This window comes from Gadus chalcogrammus, chromosome 17 (assembly GCF_026213295.1).
Source record: "Gadus chalcogrammus isolate NIFS_2021 chromosome 17, NIFS_Gcha_1.0, whole genome shotgun sequence".
NCBI lineage: Eukaryota > Metazoa > Chordata > Actinopteri > Gadiformes > Gadidae > Gadus > Gadus chalcogrammus.
In genome coordinates, this window is record NC_079428.1 from 15,446,673 (window position 1) to 15,461,364 (window position 14,692).

Consider the following 14,692-nt stretch of genomic DNA (forward strand, 5'->3'; position numbering starts at 1 on the left):
TGTTCGCTTTCACGGGGAAAAACTAAGGAACTTCAACCTACTTAGGCCTACTAATTAACGTTCCAAAAGCTATTAAATCTTCAACAAAATATGCAGATACTGTCAAAATCGGTTCCAGGGAGTATATAAGGATTATTAATGTTGTTTTTTTCTGGAACGAGTATTCGAATATTCGCTCGGAAAAACCAACGAGTATTCGAAGCCTGAAAAATGGCATTCGGGCCAGCCCTATGAAGATCCTATTCGAACAATAAAAGTTGAAAACCACAGTTTGTGTTTTGGCTTGTTTTGCAAAACAGCGTTGGAAACACCAGGGTATTGGCTCGGGATATGTAGGCCTAATACTAATACACACAGGACAAAGAACAGTGTTGGCAATTTAACACTTATCTTGACATCAACAGAGTTTACCAGACAAACAATGCCAGACTGTAAAGGGGGTACGAAATGAAACGAGGTACTGAGCATCAGCCTTTTGAAGACGCTCAAGGTCATGTTATGCTGCATTAAAAAAATAAAAATACAAGCACCCAGAGGAAAATTGCATCTGCCAAATCCTGACCACCAGTAAACACTTGCGAAGGACCAATGTAGACTTCACTCGTTACAACATCATAAGAAAATTGTCCGCAAATAAAATCCCCTTCAGTTTAGGATAATCACACAGGTTATGCGAGAACATATTTATGTCAGGATAGGCCTACCAGGCTCCAAGTCGTCACATATCTCAATCAGACAAAACCAACTATAACCACATTGGCATAGCAATCGCACCGTGTTTAGCTGCTACTAGCTGCAATCTATATATACAACGCATACTAACTGGAGCACCAACCAGAATCAGATCAAAATCGCTTAGGACCGTGGGTAACCTTTGGCCAGGTCATCACGATTCACGAGCAAACAGAACCAGCAGCAAAGTTTACGTAAACCAATTTCTTACCTTATGTGGCCCTCCACATGCAGGCTAGATGACGTATCCATATCGATATCCAGTGTCACAAACATGCTTTTTACCCTGCGTTCACACCAAAAGATGCAAAAAGTTGACGCGCGTCGTGATCCCATTCAAAGTGAATGTAGAGACGCGTTGCTGCTTTGCTGCCGCAGCATTTGCTGCCGAGAAAACGGTTAGCAAAACTTGATTTGCGGCGCGTCAAAATCTGATTTGCGGCGCGGCATGCCCGTGCCCGCTGCCGGGCACGGGCGAAGGGCGCGTTCACGTATTTTGCGGCGCGTCAAATGCTGCTCGAGTTGAAATATTTCAACTTTTGACGCGCCGCAAACCTTTGACGCGCCGCAAAACTTGATTTGACGCGCCGCAAAACTCAGGCGTCACCGCGTTCGGGCAGCAAATGCATCTTTTGGTGTGAACGCAGGGTTATAGGAAGCAAAAGGACCGGCTATTTTCTGAATAAAAATGTCAATTTTGGCTGTCTGTCTTGCAACTTCTCCAGTGCGTTCACCCCAAAATGCAACGGGACGACAAGATCCCATACAAAGTGAACGTATAGACGCGTATCGGGTGAATATTTTTGATTTGTCGCGCTACACTTTCGCCGTGCACAGGCAAGCGCGTTCACGAGGATTTGTGGTGTGAACAATTTCAACTTTGACACGAATTTCGCTTGATGACAGCCAATCAGCGTTGAACAGCGTGGCCACTGAGTGACATGTGTAACGTAACAGCCAATCAGCGTTCAACCGTCAAACTCAGCGCAGTGCAGTCCGGGGTGTACTGCAGCATGGAGGAGAAAGTGATTGTTGCCGTTTGCGACTCTCGGAGCTCTATATATAATAGTATATAATATAATATAATTGTATATATAATATCACGGCCAAAAGCTCTGTGTGCCTCCGGATGGCCGTAGCGCAGGGAGCTCATAGGGATTGGGCTTCTCGGGAGTCGGGGTTTGTTTACCGGCGTTGCCATGGGTTCTGGTCTTGTGTGTTCCAACGGTTTATTAGGTAGTGAAGGGAAAAACGGTCTGTCTAGTTACCGGATCAGATAAAATGAGACGGAGAGGTAATAAAGTCTATCGGCACGAGGACCTTGGATTTATTAAGTAAAGTGGCAACGGTTATACAGAGTCATAAAGCGTGAGAAATCGAATATGTCTAAGTCCCTAATCAGCGCTGATGGTTCGTCCAGAGCTTCGCCTCCGTGGAAGGTCTGCTTCAGAAGAAGTGGGCAGAAGTGTCTGTGTGATACAGTTTTATGCTGTATCTTCCTCTTGGTGAGGTGTGTGCGTTTGAGACGTATGTGGTTCTGTGTGTCTTTGCGTGACCTTGGCTCTCAGGCCCTAGTGTGTCTCCTCGTGTTCTTCCTGATGGGGGAGCGCCTCAAAGAGTCTCCTGATTGTGGCCCTCCCGTTCTGAGGATGAAACAGTGCTTTGCGTGACCTTGGCTCTCAGGCCCTAGTGTATCTCCTCGTGTTCTTCCTGATGGGGGAGCGCCTCAAAGAGTCTCCTGATTGTGGCCCTCCCGTTCTGAGGATGAAACAGTGCATTGTCTGAGTGTTTACCATTTGCCTGGCGGAGAAATGGGGCCTTAGCTCTGGCCTCGACCTGACTATGTTATCATGTGTGTGTTATGTGTTTAAAAGTTGAATGTGACTGCCATGTGTTGTGCTCATCAGGCGTTAAGAGTTGACTATTGTAAGGTGACTGCCATGTGATGTGCTGATCAGGCTGGGGTAGGAGTTAGCTATATTTATAATGTACATGTGATGTGCTCAGCAGGTTATTTTGCCCAACATATCCCCCTCAAGTCGTCGCAAGACGACTTTTACTCATTAGGGATACGAGGGATAGGACTCCAGCGCGGGACTATCATTATAACACTTTTAGAAGTAACAGAAAGAAGGCAAAACAATCATAAAAACAAACAACCATGAGTATGGGACTAAAATAAGTCGCTGGACCGGGTGTATGGGGAAACCACGTGGGAGAAACGCCACCCATGCTTCAGACATGGGTATGCCATACACACCCCACCTAGGGGGTGGCATCCACCCCGGCCTTACATCGCGAACAGACGATACCAAGTAAAGTGGCAGCAGGTAATACACAAAAAACAAACATATCACAAGCATACAATAATACAAAAAACAAATAACAACAACCAACAACAAAACTAACACCAAACCCTAATAATAACAACGAAATACAACAATAAAACAAACAGTAAACAATAAACAAAAATGCAACAATCACACAAATACCACACCATAACAATCACAGGAAAGAAATGCAACCTATAAAACGTGTCCCTAAATAATAGTAATAATAATAGAAAGATATGAGGTAGATAACGAATGGCAATCCCCCTCAAGCCATCCCTAGATGACCACACACTAAGGATGTGAGGAGGAGTTAGCTGGTCGTGTAACAATAAGCAATCACACGCATGGGGTATCCAGGGTAGGCACGGGGCACGGGAACAACTGAAACCACGGAATAGTCCTGAGCGTCATCACGGGCAGGTGGTCGCAAGGCGCCACCTGAGCATTAGACCCTTTTATTCAACTGCGCTCAGGACCTCATCTGATAAACGGGCAATCAAGGCCCCTGGAATCTCGCCCGTGTGTATCCCCGAGCTCCATCTAGTGGGACAGCGATATAAACAACAACATTTACGTTCCCGGCGTCGGTTGCGTAGACGCGGGCATAGATATGGGAGCGGCTAAAAACAGTGAAGCGTACAGAAGCGAATACAGCCAGGGGCGCCCTCAAGCCTTAAGGGAACGGGCCGCAGCCCCTGGTGCCGGAACGCAGATCCCTGGTCCGGGCGACGTGGGTGCATCAGGTGCATCAGGTGGGAGGGGGGTGGTGCCGTTGGCGGGGACGGGAATGGGGCAGCCCACCTGGAGAGGTTACTAGTACGTCACAGGCGGGGGGGAGGGGGGTGTGGTGGTGGGGTTTGCTTGTAGTGGCTGGGATGGGGAAGGGAGGGGGGGGGGGGGGGGGGGGGTCAGGTGATCTTCATGTATTGGCGCGCTGCATTGCGTGGGGGGCTCTTGGACAGTGGGGCAGGGGTCTGTTCCATGTTCTCCAGCCGGATCAGGTCGGGCCCCTCTGGTGGTCCCTCGTCCAAACTCTCCGGTATATACTCGATCCCCAGGTAAGCTTGGATGGCACCTGCTGCACCTGTAGCGCCCATCGCTCATTGGGCTCTCCATCCATCCTGTGAAGGGGTCATTAATGCCGGAATTCTCTCTGCCAAATCTAATCTGAGGGACTGTAACCCTGCCAGCACCCTGGCCACCGACCCATCCGGTGCTGTGTTATTGGGGATAAAAGTACAACATGTCGTCTTTATCATCCAACACACCCCTCCTTGCTCTGCCAATAGCATATCTATATCTATATAGTCCCTTGACCTTATCCGTGGAAAAATTGACCAAACGTTGCTGATTATAGTATATACTATTTATCCAAACAACATTTTTGTTAATAGTGGACCACCAAAACAGGACTGATTCAAACCCTGCCGAAATCTGATTGCATCATCCTTGGGTAGTTGGTCGGCTCCGGGCGTGTCTGCATCTGGCTCCTCCTCTGGCCCTGGAACTTTGTGTTCCTCTTGCTGGAATTACAAACTTATGTACAACAGTTAGATGTTCAAACATATTTTCCTTAATCCTATTTCTAATTATTCTAATGGAAGTCCCTTTTGGGACCCTTGAATGTTAAGTGAAGGCATGGGTCGACCCTTAAGCATTTCATGCAGGGTTAGATGCGTCGTTCTGTTAGTTTTCATGCGATAACTCATTAGTGTCAGTGGTAGTGCATCAATTCAATTTAGTGCCTGCACAAATGTTGTTAATTTTTGTCTTGAGCGTCCCATTCACTCTTTCCACCATACCTTGTGGTTGAGGATTGGGGCGTAATCTAGTCTTTATTTGACATGCAAATGTTTAATCACTTGTTTGAGTGTTCTCTGAATAAACGTTTTGTCTGAGCTTATTTCTGACGGAAGTCCAAACCTTGCCTTGACTTCTCCAGTCAGAAACTTGATTACTGTAGTCGCACTTTGGTCTTTTGATGGGACTGCTTCTACCCATCTGTTGAACACTGTATTTCACACTCATTTAGCTGGATGTCAATCATTGTTTGCAAGTATGGTGAAGAAAAACCTTGTTTTCTAATTATTATTATTATTATTATTATTATTATTATTATTATTATTATTATTATTATTATTTTTTTTTAATTCTCCTCAATACCTCCCCCCTTGCGCAATGGTCAAAACCATGCACATTAAATGATAAGCAAATCTAAGAACGCCGTTGGTGCAACCAACGTCGAAACGTCTAACCTTAACCATCAGCAAATTAAAGCCAATCTTTTGGGAAGGGAAATCGAAACCAGTATGTCCAAAACCAAAGCCCAATATGGGTGGGTTTACCATCAGCCGCCTGAAACCACGCTGTTCCAAAGTCATGCACTAAACCGAAAAACGTACATGCGTTAGTGGGCTTCTATACCACAAAGGTAAAATAAAATAAAATAAAATAAAACGCGACATGCCCCGTTCCAAGACCACCTCTGCTGCCAGAGCTGACATATCTGACCCCTGTTCCTCCTCCACCTTACACCCCACCCGGCACTTCCTATGATTGTTGCAGCTCGTGACTTCATGATCAAGTAAGCCAATGCCCACAGCGACTCTGCCAAGTAATCGTGACTGTGCCTGCCTTAGGTCGTCCCGGGTGTCAAGGTGGGATCTTACCCGTCGTTGGCTAACCAGCCTTCCATACTGGCTCGCTGCAGGATGCCATACCTGGGATACAATCAATCCCCACCCATATGGTGGTATAGATCGCAAAGTGGAGGGATGGAGACAGAGTCTTCAGCCCCAACTGCCCTATGCAGCCAAATGTGTGTGCGTAATGAATACTCCTCAGGGAAACTATAAAACAAAAAGTCATTTATCAGAGTTAAAATTATTAAAGTGTTGCAGCAGCAGTAGTGGCATTTGAAAGGTAAACCCACTACTTCCGAATCCAAATTGACAACATAGCATGTAGGATCCCTTCCCAGCAGATGTGGTATCAATCCACATCTTTGGTCATCCTTGACCAAAGAGATACACCCCATATTTTAATAGGTGTAGTCCTACCTGTACAGTTTATCAAGATTACGTTTTTACTTTATGTATATATATTTTTTTTTAATTATTATCCTCATCTTTATCATATCCATATTTATTCAATTATTCTTTCCTGTGTGAAAATAATATGAATCACTTAGTTAATAGAAACACCTTCTTTAGTCCAATTGCATTAGATTAGCATCACTGTTGTCCCATTAAAGTATCAACATTATTGTCCTTATAACCTCCTCATGAACTTCGATGTTCGTCATCATGAATGATAACTGTTGTCCTAGGAAGACAAAAAACAAAACTAAAACTAAAACAAATTAGCCATAATGTGAATATCCACTGTGTGTCTCCCTGCTTCTCTCTCCCTCCTTCGGGAGAACACGCTCTCTCTCCCTCCTCAGTACGGGGTGCTGTTTGGTGCAAGACAACAGATAAGGGTGGAATGTGGCTTCTCTCTCTCTCTCTGTGTCTCCCACCCACGTTGGGTGCGGCCATAACGCCTTGAAAGCGAGTGTGCTCTGGGGGCTGGGTGTGAGAGAAACCATGGGTAGTTCCTTTTCTCGGCCAGCAGAGGGGTTGTTCAGGTGAAACCTATGGACAGAGACTACAAGGAACTTCAAACATGGCAGACAGGGAACTACAAATTGATCAAAGCCTGAAAACTCAACAGAGCTCTACCTGCATTCCTTGGATATGTGGTATTTTATGGCGTATGGCCACCACACGCTTTCAGTTGAACACACTCTATTTCCTTTCTCTGTACTGTGTGTTAGTGTGTCTCTCTGTACTGCCTGAATGGTGTAGCTCGACAAATGGGGGGGGAAATGTGTTCTCTCTCTCTCACCCTTCCTCACTCCCCTCAGGGTCAAGCAGCAGCTAGGACCGTTAACAGATAAGCCTGGAATGCAACATCCTCAACTCTCCATCATGGAACAAGGCCTAATAACTATCTCTCACACACAAAAAGATCCTTCTGTCCCTTCATTCACAAATAACTTTTCACTTTATTATATATAACTTAATACTGCTCCCCCTTTCCAAATTTCTATATACACAAAACTAGAAGCTGACCACCGAAATTGGTACAGGCCTCGTCAGGCCGAACCAAAACACCTTCACAGGTTCTAACTTCCATACAATTTTAGGGAGGGGAACTACAACATGAGGTGGAGTAGAGGACTTCAAATATGGTGGACGGGGACCTCAAATGGGAGGACTACACATATGGGAAAGGGGATTACACGCTGGGCCTGAAAACCATACAGAGCCCCTTCTCGTGGTCCTGAAACAACCGTTCATTGTTAGAAAAACACGCACTCCATCGCTACCTCCAACTGTCTAGAGGGAAAATGGTCCCTCTCGATCGTCCTTCGACTTTAGCTCTCCTTGCTATCTCTCCTTGCTATCTCTCTCGCTCCCTCTCACACACACACCTAAACAGACCTTTCTCATTCTGTCTCCTCCAAACACACACACAGAAACATATCAACGGACCTCCTTTCTGTCTCCCGCAGACGCACACACAGAAACATATCAACGGACCTCTCGTTCTGTGTCCCGCACCCACACTAATCAGACACGGCAAAATAGCGTTGGGCATAACAAAGCAGGTAAGCGTTGCACACATAGCCGGGTTATCATTGATTGATTTATTTCTATATTTCGCCGGCCCACAAATACGCTCGTTCTCTTCTCTCTCTCTGGGCCTCTCACACACACACACACACACACACAGTCTCTCTGTCTCAATCTCTCTGGGCCTCTCACACACACACACACACACACCTCTCCGTCTCAATCTCTCTGGGCCTCTTACACACACACACACAGCCTCTCTCACGCATACACACACTGTCTCTCTGTGTGTCACTCGTGCCCCAGGCATACGGTTTCCTCTGCAAAGGGACTCTAACCTTCTTACCACATAGAATTATTTAATACACATTCATTACTTGGCCATCGGTAGTCTTGTATCACTATGACCGATTCTTATAGGCCCTTCTCATTCCCTCTGGGTTCCACCCGCGGCCCAGGCATCCCTCTGGGCTCCACTCTTGGCCCAGGCATACATTATTCGGCCATCGGTAGTCTTGTATCACTATGACCGATTCTTATAGGCCCTTCTCATTCCCTCTGGGTTCCACCCGCGGCCCAGGCATCCCTCTGGGCTCCACTCTTGGCCCAGGCATACATTATTCGGCCATCGGTAGTCTTGTATCACTATGACCGATTCTTATAGGCCCTTCTCATTCCCTCTGGGTTCCACCCGCGGCCCAGGCATCCCTCTGGGCTCCACTCTTGGCCCAGGCATACATTATTCGGCCATCGGTAGTCTTGTATCACTATGACCGATTCTTATAGGCCCTTCTCATTCCCTCTGGGTTCCACCCGCGGCCCAGGCATCCCTCTGGGCTCCACTCTTGGCCCAGGCATACATTATTCGGCCATCGGTAGTCTTGTATCACTATGACCGATTCTTATAGGCCCTATGGTCTCGAGGGTATTCTTTCACCATGCAACGAGCCGATATTCGATGTGTCACGCGTTCAGGGTCAATTGGGTTTATGGGGCAATGCTGGAATGCAACTCTATTCGTCCCCACGAGATATCCCGTAGCGAACCGCTCTCACAGTCTCACCTCCTAATGTGGTTCCTATATAACTATGCAGAATTTGGATTTTATCAACAGGTTCTGCCTACCTTTTGTTGGGCGTACGCGAGGTGAGACTGCAGGAATCGGTCCGGTGCTCCGGGGTCCCGAGGTCGTGCCGCTCTCCGTCTCTCGTTTCCCAGTTGCGTGTTCAATTCAGAAAAAATCACGTCGGAGGTCACCAAATTGAAGGGAAAAACGGTCTGTCTAGTTACCGGATCAGATAAAATGAGACGGAGAGGTAATAAAGTCTATCGGCACGAGGACCTTGGATTTATTAAGTAAAGTGGCAACGGTTATACAGAGTCATAAAGCGTGAGAAATCGAATATGTCTAAGTCCCTAATCAGCGCTGATGGTTCGTCCAGAGCTTCGCCTCCGTGGAAGGTCTGCTTCAGAAGAAGTGGGCAGAAGTGTCTGTGTGATACAGTTTTATGCTGTATCTTCCTCTTGGTGAGGTGTGTGCGTTTGAGACGTATGTGGTTCTGTGTGTCTTTGCGTGACCTTGGCTCTCAGGCCCTAGTGTGTCTCCTCGTGTTCTTCCTGATGGGGGAGCGCCTCAAAGAGTCTCCTGATTGTGGCCCTCCCGTTCTGAGGATGAAACAGTGCTTTGCGTGACCTTGGCTCTCAGGCCCTAGTGTATCTCCTCGTGTTCTTCCTGATGGGGGAGCGCCTCAAAGAGTCTCCTGATTGTGGCCCTCCCGTTCTGAGGATGAAACAGTGCATTGTCTGAGTGTTTACCATTTGCCTGGCGGAGAAATGGGGCCTTAGCTCTGGCCTCGACCTGACTATGTTATCATGTGTGTGTTATGTGTTTAAAAGTTGAATGTGACTGCCATGTGTTGTGCTCATCAGGCGTTAAGAGTTGACTATTGTAAGGTGACTGCCATGTGATGTGCTGATCAGGCTGGGGTAGGAGTTAGCTATATTTATAATGTACATGTGATGTGCTCAGCAGGTTATTTTGCCCAACAGTAGGCCTATCTAATAAATGATGTCTTCGAGCGCGCCTATCGCATGATTTTAGACTCGACGATTTCGGTTGATTATGTGGGGATTTTTTTTTTTTTTACTAATTTTTAAAAGTGGTGGGGACAAAATTCGTTTTTCAAATAGTGGGGGGGACATGTCCCCCCCGTCCCCCCCGTAATCGACGCCTATGTGTATAGCTATAAAATAAGTCACTTTGCTAAGACATATTCACGTTTGATGTGGTATGCAGAAAGTGGCGATTTAATAAGGCGTATTCACGTTTGATGTGGTATGCGATGTACATAGGAGTGAATCAAAGTGTGGACAACATCAAATGCGAGCAATAGGTAGAATAAATGAAGATTAGGTCATCCAATATACATAGTTAGTGTAGGACAATCGGGTAGTATGATGAAGGTAACCGTTATTATGAGATACGGTTAACACAGAAGTGATATTGAACATGCAAATTTTCACATTGTTATTTCCCTTTTACATCTTTTTGGTTATAGCAACTTGGTTGCACTACGGCGGGGTTAGCTTTGGTTGTCATTCAATGCGCATGGCTGAAGCAATGCGCAAGGAGGGATGTAGTGTGAAATTAAACCAAAGTAGATACTGTATAACAATTAAAATTAGAATTCATGGAAATATGTTTTTGAACAACTAACTGCTGTACATGAGTTTGTATTTCTGCAATAGAAGCAAAAAGTTCCAGATGTAGACACACCCGGAGCCTACAAACTACCACCGCCGAGCAAGGCAATATCCCGGATTTACTTGAATAACACATTTTAAAACAACCATTACCAGACTATGTTTGTTATTGTGTAGTGTTGCTTGGTTGCGAGTGCAACCCGTTATTTCTGAATCGCTGCATTGATAATGGTACTGTTGATCTTCTTTAAGCCGGTTGTTTTACAGGCCACCTGTTACTGACACGACGACGACGACAGTTTTTTGATCCGACCTTCGACGACGAAACGGTAGCGTTTTGAGTATTGGTTTATTAGCTAAATTAGACGTGGAAAATCAAAAATCCAAAGAAATCCCAAATTAGACATCGGATCGAGTCCAAATTTTACACACATGTTGGTGCTAACCTTAATGTCGTTCGATAAAAAAATCGGAAAATTTCACCATTAGGGGGCGCCATAAACGAGGAAATTGTATATCTTCTAAAAAATTTCGCCGCGAAAACGCTACACTGACTTCTCGCTACTCCTACCACAGTCAAATCCTTTGTATCCACAGGTTCAGGGTAGCGTGTAACGGCGAAACGCACATTTCTTGTCGCGTTGTGCCGGCGAAATGCACACTTCTTGGACCCCTGCATAACTGCTTGCAGTTCTAGTTAGGGGTCCAAGCCAACAGGTTGGATCCCTATTGTTTTTGTAAGGATTATTATTAGGGGTCCAAGCCAACAGGTTGGATCCCTATTGTTTTTGTAAGGATTTTTCTTTTTAGGGGTCCAAGCCAACAGGTTGGATCCCTATTGTTTTTGTAAGGATTTTGGATTTTGCAAGGAGGGACGGGTCTTGGGTTCATGAATTACAGGCCCGACGGCGACAGAAGAAACAATGGCTACGATAATAACAACGCCCAAAACCACCCACGTGCGAACCAATCCACGAAGATCACCTGAACCACCCAAATCCATGCTAGGCTATCAATAATCTTGAATTTTTTTAAATTGTATTATGACTACCAATTTTTACTTTACTTTTGCACATGATGAAAATTGTATGACCCTATAGCACATAACCAAAAGTATTAGCTCAGGATTTCTATGAATAGTTTTGTTTGTGTGCTGTTTGGACATGTGATTGTATGATAACAAGATTTATGTTCATTGTTGTATTGTTAAATAATGACCTGTATTCCCAATGAGACCCACAAGGTGAATGACGTCTCAGTATTATGAGCGCATAGTGGTTTTTTCCTCTATTCAAGAGTTTTCCACACGTGTTGATGATTGATCCTAATTTGACTATGTTTTCGGTGTGGTAAATGGTGTTTATGATTTAAAATATTATTGTATGGTCATCTAAGATGACCAAGGAGGGATTGTTACGTATTTTAAGAATCTAAGCTACCCACACATAGACCAAAATGAAGCAGGACCAAACATATAAGCCGTAAATACTATACATAGCCACAAGGGGAGCAATACCTTATTGGAGGCTGCTCCAGCCACAGATAGCAGCGCTTTTATATATACGAAGAAGCCGAAGCCATTACGGCACCCCGGCCACGCCCACTAGGCCACGCCCACTTAGCGGTCTCTACCTGAGGACCGGGGGGGAAGAGCCCCAGAGATTAATAACGACACACGCGAAGGGTCACGGGCCTCTGCCCGTGGCCCATAGATCAGAGATTAATAACGACACGCGCGAAGGGTCAAGGGCCTCTGCCCGTGGCCCATAGATCAGAGATGAATAACGACACGCGCGAAGGGTCACGGGCCTCTGCCCGTGGCCCATAGATCAGAGATTTGCAGCGACACCCGCGAGGGGACATGGGCCTTTGCCCATGTCCCGTAGTAGCCAGAGTTATTATCTCTCACACGTGTTCCACTCTTTAGCTACAATTCCCTCCGTATAGCTTCATTTACCATGCCGAAACATGCCGACGACTTATAATAAATGAAGTGAGTCTAAAGCAACCCGGGATTGGACAACTTTCTTTGAGAAAATGCAACAATTGCAATAATATGAACAAGCATTCAACAAAATGTAATTTTAGTAGTGTGGGTATTTATTGATACGCGCCAACAGCCAACCACCTTGTAAAGCAAGTGTAAGTGCATTTGTGGGGTATTGGTATCATAGGAGGCTCTTGACAAACAAGCCTTTGCTCTTCAATAACCTGCTCTACTTCTTGTTCCACCATTGCACCTGTATTTGGCTAAGTGTCCTCCTATTTTGTGGCTTGTGTTTTAGCGTGACGACATCGAAATCAGGAGGGAGTGTGTCCTTAAAAGCCTGATAATCAAGGGCGTAACCACGCATTCTTTGGGGGGGTCGTGCCCCCCCCAAGGTTGAGAAAATACTAACCTGTCCCCCCCAATATACAGCAGGATAAAATGTAAAATATATGTTCTCTTTTTATGAACCCTGTCAATGGATCGGTCTCTTGTTATGCCTTATTTATTTTAAATTTATTTCCGTTTGTTAAGTGTGTGAATTGTACACTTGCAGTGATGTTGCTAGGTACGCGTCCTGCGTCCCTGACGCATTAAAATCTGAAAGGACGCACTAAACTCACTATCCATGCGTCCCGGGGACGCATCTCATTTTCCCCATGAAAAACGATACATTGTGAACATTAAACAACTCGTGTTTAATCACAGTAACTGGCCAAAGAAACCTTCTTGTGAGCAGATCGGACAAGCGCTGTTTCAACCCTCTGCGCATCTACTCGGCGCAGACGTGATCCCCTGTACAAAGTATCGCAACATGCTAATTTAGCCGCTACCAAAACAACTAGCTCGTCACCGCTGATTTCATTTCAACAATTAAAAATACGAACTTCATAGTAAATAAACCCACGTTTCCACTGCTCGATGCTGTGCTCATTCGTGTCGAATGAGCAAATCAAAGAGGATTTTTTTGCAATCCTTCTGATTGAATATATGTACATTTATGACAAAATCGTGAGGACTAGGCTTGTGACACACACACACACACACACACAAATGTGGCGCTCGCGCGGTAATAGCTCATTGGCGCCACCTAGTGATCATTATGTGCAAATGCACAGCCTCTCATTAAAATGACTTAGGGGTCATTTGACCCCTCTTGCGGCGCTAGGAGCAGGGCCGTCGCTATGGGCGGGCCATAGGGGGCCGGGCCCGCCCCCCACAATGATTGTGCCCCCCCACTTGAGGCACGTCTAAAAGAAAAAAAAAACGTTTTTATTTTATATTATTATTTATATTATTAACGCTCCGTTCACTTGCATGGGCCCTTCACAACTTAAGTATAATTGACCGCTGTCAAGGTAAACAAAGGATTTTTTGCCTCTAATGGCGTCTTTGGTATCGCTCCGCAAGAAGTCCGGTAACTTGTCAACCCCAGCGTCTTTGGTTGCTAAGCGACGTCAACGTCTTTGGCGGACTATTAAATCTGCCCATCTAGGCTACGTAGGCCTACGTAACTACGTCCATTTAGCCGCTAACAGTTACCGCGCATTTTGAAGTGAAGCTGGATGAGTTTTCGCTAGCTTACTTTCATTTCTAGTTCATCATCATGGATATTCGTAAGTGGTTGAAAAGCCCACCAACAGTCTAATAATCAGTCAGATAATTTCCTGGACCCATCAAAGGTAACCGTAAAACCTCTCCTGCTATTAGCTGGAACTGATGTGGCTGAATCTGAATATACTGTGGCTTGTGAGTTCCTGGTTAAGAAAATGAATGACACCTCGAAGACGGAAAATGGACAATAGCAAACATCCTTAGCACATTCAACTGTGCTATGTGTGAAAATTCATTTTCCAAGCTGAAAAACGTCTTCTCAGAGCATCGGCGCAGTATGTTGCACAGACGCAAGGCCCAGCTGATTCAGCTTGCTTTTGAAAAGGACCTGACTCACAAGTTTACATCTGAGTGGAAGGATATGTTGATGAGGAGGTTCAGCTCGGAGAAACGCCGCCTCCCGCTGAGGATAGGGAGGGAGGGAGGGCAGCGCTGAATCCACTCAAAGTAAGCTACCGTGTTAGTGTGTGTGTGTGTGTGTGTGTGTGTGTGTGTGTGTGTGTGTAATGGCAATGCATATCCCTCTGTTAAAGATAGACCCTTCAGGACTCCCTGCCCCAACCCCTCGACACAGAGCCGTGCACGAGCGCTAATGCTGCTTACGGCTTACTTCAACGGCAACCATTGCGTCAGTTTTCAGGCCATTCAACTCCCTCAGCTGTCGCCATCGCTGAAAAGCGAATCCAATATTTATTCTCGTTTTT